Source organism: Polypterus senegalus, chromosome 17, assembly GCF_016835505.1.
Source record: "Polypterus senegalus isolate Bchr_013 chromosome 17, ASM1683550v1, whole genome shotgun sequence".
NCBI lineage: Eukaryota > Metazoa > Chordata > Cladistia > Polypteriformes > Polypteridae > Polypterus > Polypterus senegalus.
Window position 1 is genome coordinate 89,457,177 of NC_053170.1, and position 12,774 is coordinate 89,469,950.

General features: G+C 40.3%; 1 long non-coding RNA gene across 1 annotated transcript in view; it reads right to left on the bottom strand.

The window, feature by feature from the left end:
• Window positions 1-12,774, bottom strand: part of LOC120517691 — a 55,601-nt gene that overhangs the window by 11,179 nt on the left and 31,648 nt on the right. The window lies entirely within an intron of this gene.

Below are 12,774 nucleotides of genomic sequence, written 5' to 3' on the forward strand. Positions count from 1 at the left end.
CTGCTTTTCTAGTTTTTGCCGAGTTAGGTTTTGTAACTGTACAACTCCGAATTGAATGAGCCAGTAGGAAAATGGATTGGATCATTCCCATGAAAAAAAAAAAAAAAAACAGAACATGTCATACCATTACATTTGAAAATTAAAAAAAAAATCATCATTTAACTCAGTTGCAATCACCATTCATTTTACTGACTCAGCCCGCAATCAAGGAGTTATCTTTGACTCTAGCATGTCATTTGAAGCACACATTACAAAGTTGTCCAAATCATGTTTCTTCCATCTTAAAAATGTTGGGAAATTAAGGCGCTTTCTAAATAAACAGAATTCTGTGAAATTAATTCATGCATTTATTTCTAGTAGGATTGCCTACTGCAATGCAGTGTTCACAGGATGTTCAAACTGTTCTTTATACAACCTCCAGTTAATCCAAAATGCTGCTGCAAGAATTATTACAAGAACAAGAAGACATGACCACATCACTCCAGTTCTTAAATCCTTACACTGTCTCCCAGTTAAGTGTAGGACAGATTTCAAAATCAAAACTTGTCTGAACTTATCATGACTGACAAACCTGAGTGCACATTAAGATCTCAAGATGCCGGTCTGCTTATGATTCCATGGATTAATAAAATAACAGTGGGAGGTCGAGCTTTTTGTGGAGTGGTCTGCCTGTTACTGTAAGAGATGCCTCTTCGGTCTCAGCTTTTAACTCCCAGCTGAAGACTCGCCACTTCAGTTTAGCACATCCTGACTAGAGCTGCTGATTAATTGTACAGACGGCATATCTCTGTTGTTAGTTATTAGTACTAAAACAAGTAACATGATAGTTAGAATTTCTTACTAACCCTCACCTATTCTGTTTCTCTTCTCGGTACTCAAATGTGGCACTTGGTGTTGTTTTGCCTGCCTAAGGTAAAGTCATCCCTGATGGAGGATCGCAGGAATCATGGGTTAGAGGGGTCCTTTCATTGGATTGGATGGCCCAGCGCTGTTTCAGCTGTGGATTGGCCAAATGGGGGAGGCAGCTTGATGGCTGAGGTCCCCAGGACTCTAAACAAATCCAAAATTAAATTTCTTTTTGGACATGTACACCCAGAGAAGCGATAAACAAAATATTAATTGACTGACATATACACAATACACATGGAGACAAAGGTATCTATACGATCTTGAGAGATGACGCTTCCCACAAGTATTGTGCCACCCACTGACAAGTCAGTCAGTCAGTACCCAACCCGCTAAATCCTAACACAGGGTCACGGGAGTCTGCTGGAGCCAATCCCAGCCAACACAGGGTGCAAGGCAGGAACAAATCCCGGGCAGGACACCAGCCCACCACAGCGCACTGACAAATGTCTCTACAAAATACTGCATAAAATAAAAGGGTTTTCTTGTGTTTATGCACCATGATCCTTACCTCTAGGGCAACATGAACATTGTTTTAACCTAGAATTCTCTATTTTCCGGGGTGTGATGAAGACAATGAAGCAATTTATTACAATACTTGCATAAACAAACGCAGAGAATGATGCATTAGTCATTTTAAAAATGAGTTAGTTACAAGCGTGGCTCATGTCGGTTGTTATGGAGCTATGTGGAATGGTGTGCTGTGCGCATGCCCAGTGTCAGCTACTAATTCAGCGAGTGAGAACAAAGTCGGTGCTTACAGCCCAGATGTGTCTTGTACCCTGCAGGCTAGCTGAACAGCATTCGACTGTCCAGGCCACCGCTTTTTCTTTCCAGTCTACAAATGGAGAAGGTTGATTATATCCACAAAACAAAAAAGGAGTGGTGGCTCCATGGTGACTCATTGTACAAGGCCTATTCTGGCATTAAGAGTACGCTGCATAGAGCTGCATCAGACACACAGAGCTAGGGATTCTGGCCTCACAGAAGTGACCCGGTAGCTGACAAGACATCCAACAGAGAGGCTAGTTTTAATAAAAATGGGGGATGGTAGGTTGGGGAAAAAGTGTACTGCCAAAGGGGTAGCAAAACCGTCTGCTGAAAAAATCAGTAGGCACCGTACACATCAAAAGAATATGGCACTAAAAAAGTGTACAAGCTCCAATCAGTAGTCTTCATAAATCTTTAATACAACCCACAAAAATTAAACAATGCATTTAAGAGCATTACATTGATTATGGATGCACGCGTTTCATTCATTCTTCATTTATTACAGCATGCTTCATAAGAGCCTGTGCGACACAATACATTATAAAGAAAGCAAAGCTACATTCCTTGAAGAAAGAAAGAGAAACCTATGCCATTAAAAGACACGTAAATACCCAGGGTGTTCAGCAGCAGCAGTCTGGCATTTAATCTTTATTTCATATAGTAATATTCATACATTGAAGAAGGGGCCTGGGTTGCCTCGAAAGCTTGCATATTGTAATCTTTTTAGTTAGCCAATAAAAAGTGTCATTTTGCTTGACTTCTCACTACATTCACAATGGCTAACACGGTACAACACCCTAGTATTGCACTACAAAGAAAGAAACATTAAAATGCTAAAGAAAGAAAACCTTTACAAGCTAAATTACACTTTGCAGATCTAGAGTGCATGGTATGAGCAAGTCTGACTAATCAATCTTTATTTTATATAGTGTCCTTCATAACAAATTTGGTCAGATATCACTTTACAAAGCAAAGCCTTAAATCCCTTGATAAAAGGAAAAGACACAGAAGTGCTAAATCACAGTCAATGAATACATGGTACAGGTTTGTTTTATATAGCGCCTTTCTTAATGAACAATCTCACATCCTTCACTGCTAAAAAAGCAACATTAGCTTTCTTAACAGAAATGTCACAGCCTACATGTTCACTGTGTACTGCAAGTGACAATGCATGTTTAATATATAGTGCCTTTCATTGCATTTATGGTAACAGAAAATACAAAACAAGGGTCATTGCATTCCACAAAAGCACACATTTACAGTCAGACAATCCAAAATGGATAATGTTTTTGTAGTATGTGTAAAGCTGTGAATCACTCAATCGTCATTACTGTATATAATGGCTTGCAGTTCAAATTACAAACAGAGCAAACTAAACCTATAACCATCTATCAGCAGATCTAAGATGTTCATGTCTGTCGTTTGCCTGCACACTCTGTTCGGCCCACAATGCAGCTTTTCTACTTCTGACACTTATAAATAAATGCGTTTTAGAAAGAGGGTGTGCATGAAAACTAAGCACTCTGTGAACAACTAAAACTCTATTTAAGGGAAGTCCGTGGAAACAGCTGATGAATGGAAAGTGCAGACATCACATTGATATACCTGGGAGATGGCAGCGACTTAATATATTAGGTATTGTCCATACAAAAACGTGTCATCAAGCATTACCATAAAAGGCTGAATCATGTTTGACAGGATTAACATATTCAAATCAAATGTATTGTCAAGTGTACATAGTACACCTGCTGTGGGCCATGACATCCCTCACCATGAGAGGCATTCTTTGGTAGGTGCCCTTTGCTGGTTCCGCCTCAGTAACAATGAGTTTACTCCATATTTGCCCTCAAAACAGCCTTAGTTTGTCAGGGCATGGCCTCAATATGGTGTTGAAAGGTTGGTAGAGGGATTTTGCCCCGTAAAGCCCAAAATTGTTGAAAATTAGCTGTTGGCAGAGCTACACTCCAAATACGTGACAACAAGCAGAAAAGTTGTAGCGCTGACTCTGTCACTACAGTTGCACCAACAGTTCTCTTAATTTGCAAATTGTTCCCTGCAACTCTGTATTGGTATATGACTGCCTGTAATGCAAGGGGAAGAAGTTGGGCAAAACATACCCAGAAGAAAATGATTTGATATCTTGTGCAGTTTAATAACTAGCATTGGTAGTAACAGCTATGTTATTAGATTTTTCATGTAAGGAAGAAAAGAGATTTTAAGAAAAGTTGTTATTCTCTCCTATGACCCCATAAACCTATAAACTTCCATCCATCCATTATCCAACCTGCTACATTCTAGCTACAGGGTCACGGGGGTCTGCTGGAGCCAATCCCAGCCAACACAGGGCGCAAGGCAGGGAACAAACCCTGGGCAGGGCGCCAGCCCACCGCAGGGCACGCACACACACACACACACCAGGGACAATTTAGGATCGCCAATGCACCTAACCTGCATGTCTCTGGATTGTGGGAGGAAACCGGAGCACCCGGAGGGAACGCCACGCAGGGAGGACCCGGGAAGCGAACCCGGGTCTCCCGACTGCGAGGTAGCAGCGCTACCCACTGTGCCTCTGTGCCGCCCAAACTTATAAACTTAAATAGCTCAACTCATCTTGCTTGACAGATAAGATACTGATAGCTGGGTACTTCTTAAAGCTAAATTCACCATTACAATCCCAGAACCACTGCACAAGTTCCTTAAAACTCAGAAATGAAACATTATCCTACTGAGAATGGATACGCTGTGGCCATGATGGAATGAACTTGATTTTCTACGATGTTTGGATATTCTGTGGGATTAAATCCTTGCAGAGTCTCTTGATACTTGTACCAAGAAGCTACACCCCACACTATTACACTGCCAGTACCAGTCTGCACTTCTGGCTGTGAGACATGCAATAAAGGGTTTTTGATAAACCACTATGTATTAGTCCAGCTATCAGTGTGAATCAGCAGGATCATGTGGGAGTTCTTTCAACTCCACCTTCCTGTTTTTTGCTGGAATCTGTAATAAAGTAAGATTAACTTGTGCATTCTGTAAGGCCACAAGTCCATTTAGCATTTAACTGAATAAATAAATGTAGTCTTCTGTGGTGGACCATTCTTCATTTTCCAAACCTGTGAGACTACTGTACAGGAAAGCTCAAGGAGGAGGGCTACTGATGACAATACTCTCATAATGGCACATCAGGCTCCCACCACGCTGCCACATTCAAAATTAGCAAACCTTTTATGTTTGCCCATTTCTTCTCTTGTTGATAGTTGCCTCCTTGCTTTAAATAGTACTGTCTGTACACAGGATTCTGTTACTGACTGAGCAATCAATTATGTGGGTGTAAATAATAAAGAGGAGACTTAGTGTAGTGTATAAATGGAACACACTCTCCATCTACCACCGACTGCTACCTACTATAACAAGTTATTCTGTTTTTTCACTTGAAATTTGACATCTTAAGTCTAAGAATGCATTTCAGTTGTGGGGAAATTGTGAATAATGGCCTAGGCTTCAAGTTGCTGTGGAAATAATATTACTAGAAACATCACATAGTTCTGCTGAATTCAATTGAGTTTCGTTCTTATGTATGCCATTCTAAATCCAACATTAAAATGTTCACAAATCTTATCTACAGTACAGAAACAAGGATACGACCAGTAGGAATTGTGAGTTTTTAGGGAATCTTTCCGCTTTATCTGTTAGATATTCAATCTCATGTATGTAAGGAAAAAATTTCAAAAATCCAAAATGAAAATGCTTCATATACACTACACCTGCGTGGAAATGACATTTTAGATCTGCTGATTCCTCACTAGACTTCATATACTGCCAGTGTATTTTCCATTGCACATCTCTTGTGGTCTTCAGATGTCTAAACCAATAATCTATGTATTTTTAAATAGTTGTGTTATTTAATGACCAAATTAGTGAAGCTACCAGGCTAAATTCCTGTACATTAAGTACAAGCCAATAAAAGTGATTGTGATTTCAATGCATAGTTTGTATGCGGTTGGTCTCAGGACTACATATCAGAGGGAGCTCTCTCCTCTTTGCCTAATCTTCACTTTCATTGAACATCTAGATATGTTGGTAGAGGTTTTTCTGCCCAACCTGGCTGTGCCTAAAACAATATACAGGTATATAGTCAAAACTGAAAGTCACACTGATTTTAAAACAAGAATCAGTGAAAAATTATAGAATTATAGTTGCACCAGTAGTTACAGATGGAATACAGAAAAGCATGCTGTCACAACTCACGCACAGTCACAACTCACAGCCCGCCTTTGAACTATAAGAGGAAACTGACGTTAAGAGAGGCATATAGAATCCACACAGAGGTTACCCCAACTAAACCAATGAGTAACCCATGAGAATATGTGGCTTAGGTTCAACCTAACACGAAAAATTGTTAAATCATCCACCCATCATCAGCCCCAATATGGCAACTCTTACCTTATCATCTTATACACATGAAGCACTTTCCATCCTTTGAAAGTGATTTTTCTCCATAAGATGTACATCGATAAAGATCACCTTTGCCTGAAATCTGTAACAGCAGCAGTTTATCACCTGAGAAATCATATTTTTGATGCCTTAAAAGAGGTATATGATCTAAAGCACTGATCCAACTTAATCAAGGTCATTCATCCATCCATTTCACCAGACTGCTTAATTAAGCAGATGCAGGGTCATGAGCAACCATCAAAATGCATGCTCTCTCATACAACACCAACAAATACCAAAAATGTCTTTAGGATGTGGAGGAAAAACCAGTGTAACTCAGTGAAAATACTAAGGAGACACGCTGTTAAGAATGCAAACTGCATACTGACATATTTATATCAAACATCCTGGAACTGTTGAGGTAGCAGCACTAATCACTGGGCCAAAGTGCCTCACTGCACAAGAGGACTAATCCTTTTTTTAGACCTAAGGGTAACATGCAATACTCTCGTTCTCCCTAGACAAGGATGGCCAATAATGAGTGTAAATGTTTGTGAATGCATACAGTTAGACTAACTGGCAATTGTAAATTGGCCCGGAGTGAGCAAATGACAGTTTGTCCTGGAGTGTGTTCTGTGATAGACTAATGTTCCATCCTGGGTTGCTTTGCCTTTATGGCTGGCACTGTTATCCTCACAGGGTTAGAGAATAGATGAATACGTTTGGCTAGGGCATACAGAAATCTTATAACTATTTTATGTACAGCATTTTCAAATATGCTATAACATATAATAGATAGGTCATAGGGACATTATTGTCACGTGTTTGTAGTAGAATGAAATTGTTACTTGAATGTGCTAATCGGCACTCTCCGGTGCCATGACTGGCGAGTAGACTATGCTTGCTTCAAAACATCTGTCATTTTTACAAATCAATTAACAAGAGGAAATGTTTGCATTATTTAAGAAAGTGCAGACTGTGTCTTTTGTATTCCCAAAAAAAAAAGGCCCTTAAAAATTGCATTTTTTACCATGGTTTTGCTACAGTTTTATCACTGAAACTTTTCAAAGCCACAATTAAAGGAATGAGCAGACCAGTTAATGGGTGGGTCGTAGCTCTGTTGAAACCTCACTTCTCTGCTGAAACTTGCAAACACTGCCATGCTCTAAATGCTAATTGCAGCAGTTGCTCAAGAGCACACAAGTTCTAAAAGTGTATTTGTTTTCTTGTGTATTCGGGTATATACACTTTATATAGACATATGAAAGTTGCAAAGTACATCCGTTTTTTTGCTTATCACACAATTGTTATTCAGTGGGCTTAATTTCAAAGGTATACAGGAACTAAGATGTTTGCACACAAACACAAGTTCTCATTTATGCATATATAAATAGACATTCACACCGCAGTATATGCAAATGTTGAAGAACAGACAAGCTCCATTAAAGCACTGAAGAAAAACACCAAAATCAACTATTTCAGAATATTTCAATATTTGTCATAATCTGCATTCAAGTAGTGGCTGTAAATAAGAAAGCTTTAAGTGAGAATATTTTAAAAGAGAAAAGTCTTTGTGATGCAAAAACTTACAAACCAGTCTTGGTCTAAAGCCTTGTCCGGCTCAGTGGAGTGGCAGATCCAGCCTTGTCCTTAATATATCCCAAGAGCCCCCACCTTTCTCTAGGGATACACGCACAGTAAATATGTACAGCATGCATATGGTGTTGGTGTCCCATCCAGGGCTGGGTCCTGACTTGATTGCTGCTAGTGAGGTTGAAATGATTAATTAAACCTGAAGCACATATCAGTAAGAGCGGTTCCTTTCTTCTTCTCTACACTGTTTCAGAAAATAGGTTTATTAAACCAGATATGTCAGATACGGAATATAAAAGCATTGAGAAGGAAAAGACAAAAAATATCAAATGCGGGTTTAATTGAGAATTGCTACAATTATTTCCCAATGTCATTTTAAATAGGGTGGTCATTTTTTTGTTTGAATGTTGTTCAGCTTTCATGTTTTCAAGTCAGTGGCTTTTCAATTATGTAGAAACAATACTAATTATGCATTAAAGAGAGAATCATTAAACATCACTGTTGGTTCATGACTTTCAACTAGTGCTAACAAAATAGGTTCCAGTCCCCTGTGAGTGGGAAACAGTTTGGGAATGTTGTTTTAGGTTATGTTTAAATCTATACAAGCATATTTGAGCATAATTTGGGTCCACAGATTCATTATTCAGTTTGGGGTGCCATTGCAAGACAGAAGTCTCAGGGTATGGCAGTTTTGTTCCCTGATCATGGTGACAGAGTGTAGACATGCTGTATGTTGATTAGCCTATACAAGTAAAAATTCCACTGCATATTGTACATGTGGCAGTAATGACCATATAAACTCTAAATATGTAACTTGGACTCCATGCTACCAGGATGAGAAACAACCTTCCCCACCAATGTTATAAACTAGTGCTTGAATGGATATTGTACTATAATGTTAAAACTAATGCAATTGCTACAGAACATAAAGACTTAATTGTAAAGGAACGACAGCACCTAGAAATACAATAAAATTTGAATTTACTTTGTACAAACTTTTGTGACAATGCAAACCAAGAAGGCCATCTTTATTTATAGCACGCTACGTGGCTGTTCATTTGTCTGTCAAGGATTTTGAATCACCTGTATCTTGCAAACCGTTTGACCTATTGACCTGAAATTTAGTACATATGTACTACGTGACCTCTACTATCCGCCTTTGGGGTGATGATTGACCTCCAAGGTTATTCCTCTTTTTATTTTTATCTTATTGTATTGTAGAATGAACTCTTGGCAGCGACCAGCAGGGCGACTGTGCGGCACATGTGTACGGGCGCTGTTTTCATTCCTACCACCTTCGCCGTCACTTCCCCTACCTCTTCATATCTTAAATCATTCTTGAGTCAGATCGAAGACTTAAGTGCCAGCTCAAGTGAAAAATTAAGGAAAGCGTACTAAGTAATTGCAACACAAACAGTGACTTAATCAGTTTTAACACAAAAAGATGCTGATGAAAGAGAAGAAGCGGGCAACTAGGGTGGAGAAAAGAAGAACTGCTTAGGAAACAGCAAGCACATCGACCTCTGAGCAAACGAATGATAAACGTACAGAGAAAGAGGAAAACTACGAATGCTCAAGTTAAGTGTATTCATTGAACGTTATCATGCAGTGCAACGTTACTGGTATAAAATATATAAAACAGAAACAGATAGACACACAAATGTGTCGATTAATAGTATAATATAATTTTGTGAAATGATTTGTGAAAGGGGGCGGCACGGTGGCACAGTGGTAGCGCTGCCGCCTCGCACTTAGGAGACCTGGGTTCGCTTCCCTGCGTGGAGTTTGCATGTTCTCCCTGTGTCTGCGTGGGTTTCCCCCCACAGTCCAAAGACATGCAGGTTAGGTTCATTGGCAATTCTAAATTGGCCCTAGTGTGTGCCCAGGGTTTGTTTCCTGCCTTGCGCTATGTGTTGGCTGGGATTGGCTCCAGCAGACCCCCGTGACCCTGTAGTTAGGATATAGCAGGTTGGATAATGGATGGCTGGATGGATTTGTGAAAGCGCAGCATCAGAAAGCAACCATGGAAAAAGAAAAACTGGTGTGTACATTAACAAATATAGCAGTAAACTTTTAAATTATTTTTAAAACATATTAGTAATTGCTATGTGATAGTCATGTATAATAACAATTACATAATATTGATAAATAGGTCATAACTGAGAGCTAGGTTTGGCAGAATACAGCAACAGCTGACTATACATTAAGAATAAAAATGGAACCACAGAATAAAGGCAGTAAAAGAGGAGGCCGACCATCATATAGTATCGGGTACAAATCAGCCCCGGAGAAGAGGCCAGTCTATTGCAGGGCACCAATTTTACACAAGGCCTAACTCGCTCACATTAGGTCTGTTTAGAGCATTAACCAACTTAACCTGTATTTGGGAATATGGAATGAAACTTAATAGCAATGGGAATACATAATGGTGAACAGAGGACATAAATATAACTGGAGTGATCATTTTCTGGGCACGTCATTCTTTTCTACATGGCATATAACAGTAATAATTTGCTATGTAAATCAGTCATTTATATATGTTTCCTTTTTTGGTGAGGATGGGCAAACCATGCCATCAATGAGGTGGAAGTCTTTTGAAGATACAATTTATGTAGCAGTGGATGTTGATAACACCAGTGTTGTAATATCTCGAAGGTGTTTTGTGGGGAAATGGAGGGGGAGGAAACCTTTTCCTGGTGCTCTTAGTGGTGGCTTCCTGTTTTGTGACAGTCAGTTTCAGAAAAAAGAAGCCTTACTCCTGAGCTTACTGTATTAAATATAGTGCCTATGAACAAATTTCAATGAAGAGAGGAATGACTTCAGCCACAGTGGGATTTCATTTTTGCAAACATTTCTCCTTCAATCACATTTCAAGTATCCATCCATTAACTGAACAATCTCAATCCAACTTTAGCTTCTTGGGATGCCTTAGACAATTTCTGTAATATTGGGTGTAGGGAAAAAAAAAAAAAAAAATACTAAGGCTGAAAACAAAATTGGAAAGGGGTATAGGCCTGTGCTTGAACATACAAACACACATACATTCACTCATAATTTAGCGATTTAGGCAGACTTGGTTATGGCATGCACGGTCAACCCCCTGGAGGTCATAGCGAATGAAAACAAAACTGTGTCATTATGAACAATGCTGACACGCCAACACTGAGGGACGTTCAGCCAAAGAAGTACTCAGTAGTGTGTCAAGTAATACAACTGGTGCTCTTCCATACCAATGGAAATACATCTGTATAATGCCTCACAGTAACTAAAACTGCCAAGTCAGAAGTTTTCGCTTCTCTTTTAATCATCCTGATGTACATTTGAGATTTTTTTTTTGTCATAATAAAATATTTATTTATTGAGCTTCTCTAAAAAGGCATTTTTTTATCTAAAAAAAAAATAACCTGTCTCTCTTTTGGATGTAGGAGTAAAACAAAAGTATATAATAAATTACATTTATATAGTACTTTACATAGTGTGGAACACCTTTAACCACCACTAACGTTTAGCATCCACCTGGATAATGTGATGGCAGCCATGTATGCAGCAGTTTGTACACCACACATTAACTAGTACATGGTGAAGGAGTGTATATAGTAAGATAGTTTGAGAAAGGGGATGATTGGGGGGCCAGAATGAGCAGGCAGTTATAGGCAACTTACCCAGGATACTGGGAAACACCCTGCTTTTCAAAAGATGCCCAAGGGTTTGTTTTACGACTGCACAGAGTCAGCACCTCAGTTTTACATCTCATCCAAAGGATGGTGCTAATTTGTAGAGCACAGTGTCCCCTTCACTGCATGGGGGCTTTCGGACCTACACACAGACCACAGAGTAAATGCCCCCTTATGGCCTCACCAACACCTCCTCTTCCAGCAACAACCGGAGCTTTTCCAAGATGGTCTCCCATCCAAGTACTAGGCAGGCCCAAACATGCTCACCATAGTTTCAGTTAGGAGTGCCTGCCCTGAAGTGCAGTGCCTGGAAAAAGAAATCCTTGCAGACACAGGGAGAATGAGATCTATTCAAGTTCGAGTTGTAAACAGGCCACTCCACAACAAGGCAGGATCTAGGAAAGTGTTGGATACAACCATGTCCCACTGAGGGCATCTGTGTGGGTTGATCATCACGCTCTTTATTTCCTGATACAGTACGTCTTATCGAAGCTCTAAGGGGATCCCCGCCCAGCTCGCCGACAGTTCTAGCTGCACCACCGGCTCAGCTGTGCCCCAATTTTGCCCTGGCGGACGCTATCCGCCCAACTGGCCAACTCAGGGGCACGGAGGACAAAGATTACCTCAGCATCATGAGCCACAAGACAGGCACCAGAACTGCACATTCACGGGGCACACAGGGTGGATTATTGATCACCAGCTTGCCTAAAACTTGCAATTGCGAGGAGGTTGGACCAGAGTACCCGGGAAAACCCACACAGATACGGAGTGATCGGTAACGATGGCATTAGGTGCGGAGGCGATAATGCAAAAGAAGTGCGTTTTCGGGCTGGAATACGGAGTCAAAGTGAACGCCTATTTACATGAATTTCCTCGAGGAACTTCAAACCTTTGCCAGCAGTATAGCTGTTGGGGTTGGGTCTGGTTCCCATTGACCCTGAACATGGGCCAAGCATATCTGACAGCGTACCCGAAATATTCTAAATACCATTTTTTCAGGTCCTCGCTAATTTATACCACATACACACACACACTGCTCGTACATTTGCTGCACACGCAGTGAGCATCTGCCATTATATTTGCTGACATGCGAGTTGTCTTGAGTCAAGATTAAGAAACGATAATAATTATCAAAGTAATTGAGGCCTTCTACAGCACTATTTTTATTTAAGCCACAGCATACATCAATTCCCCACTTCAACAATCAACCAACCGCTCACCGCTCAGCTTCCGGTTCCTTGGGCGTAATAGGCGGGCTCAGCAACAGCAACACGCCGTAAACGGTGTGCGCGAAAAGCGCGTTGGGGTGGGGCAGGCTGAGTAATAATGGCGACAAGATCCGCGCACGCGCACTACGCCTCTTTCAATTTGCCTTCCCTTGTCTGCCGGTCTA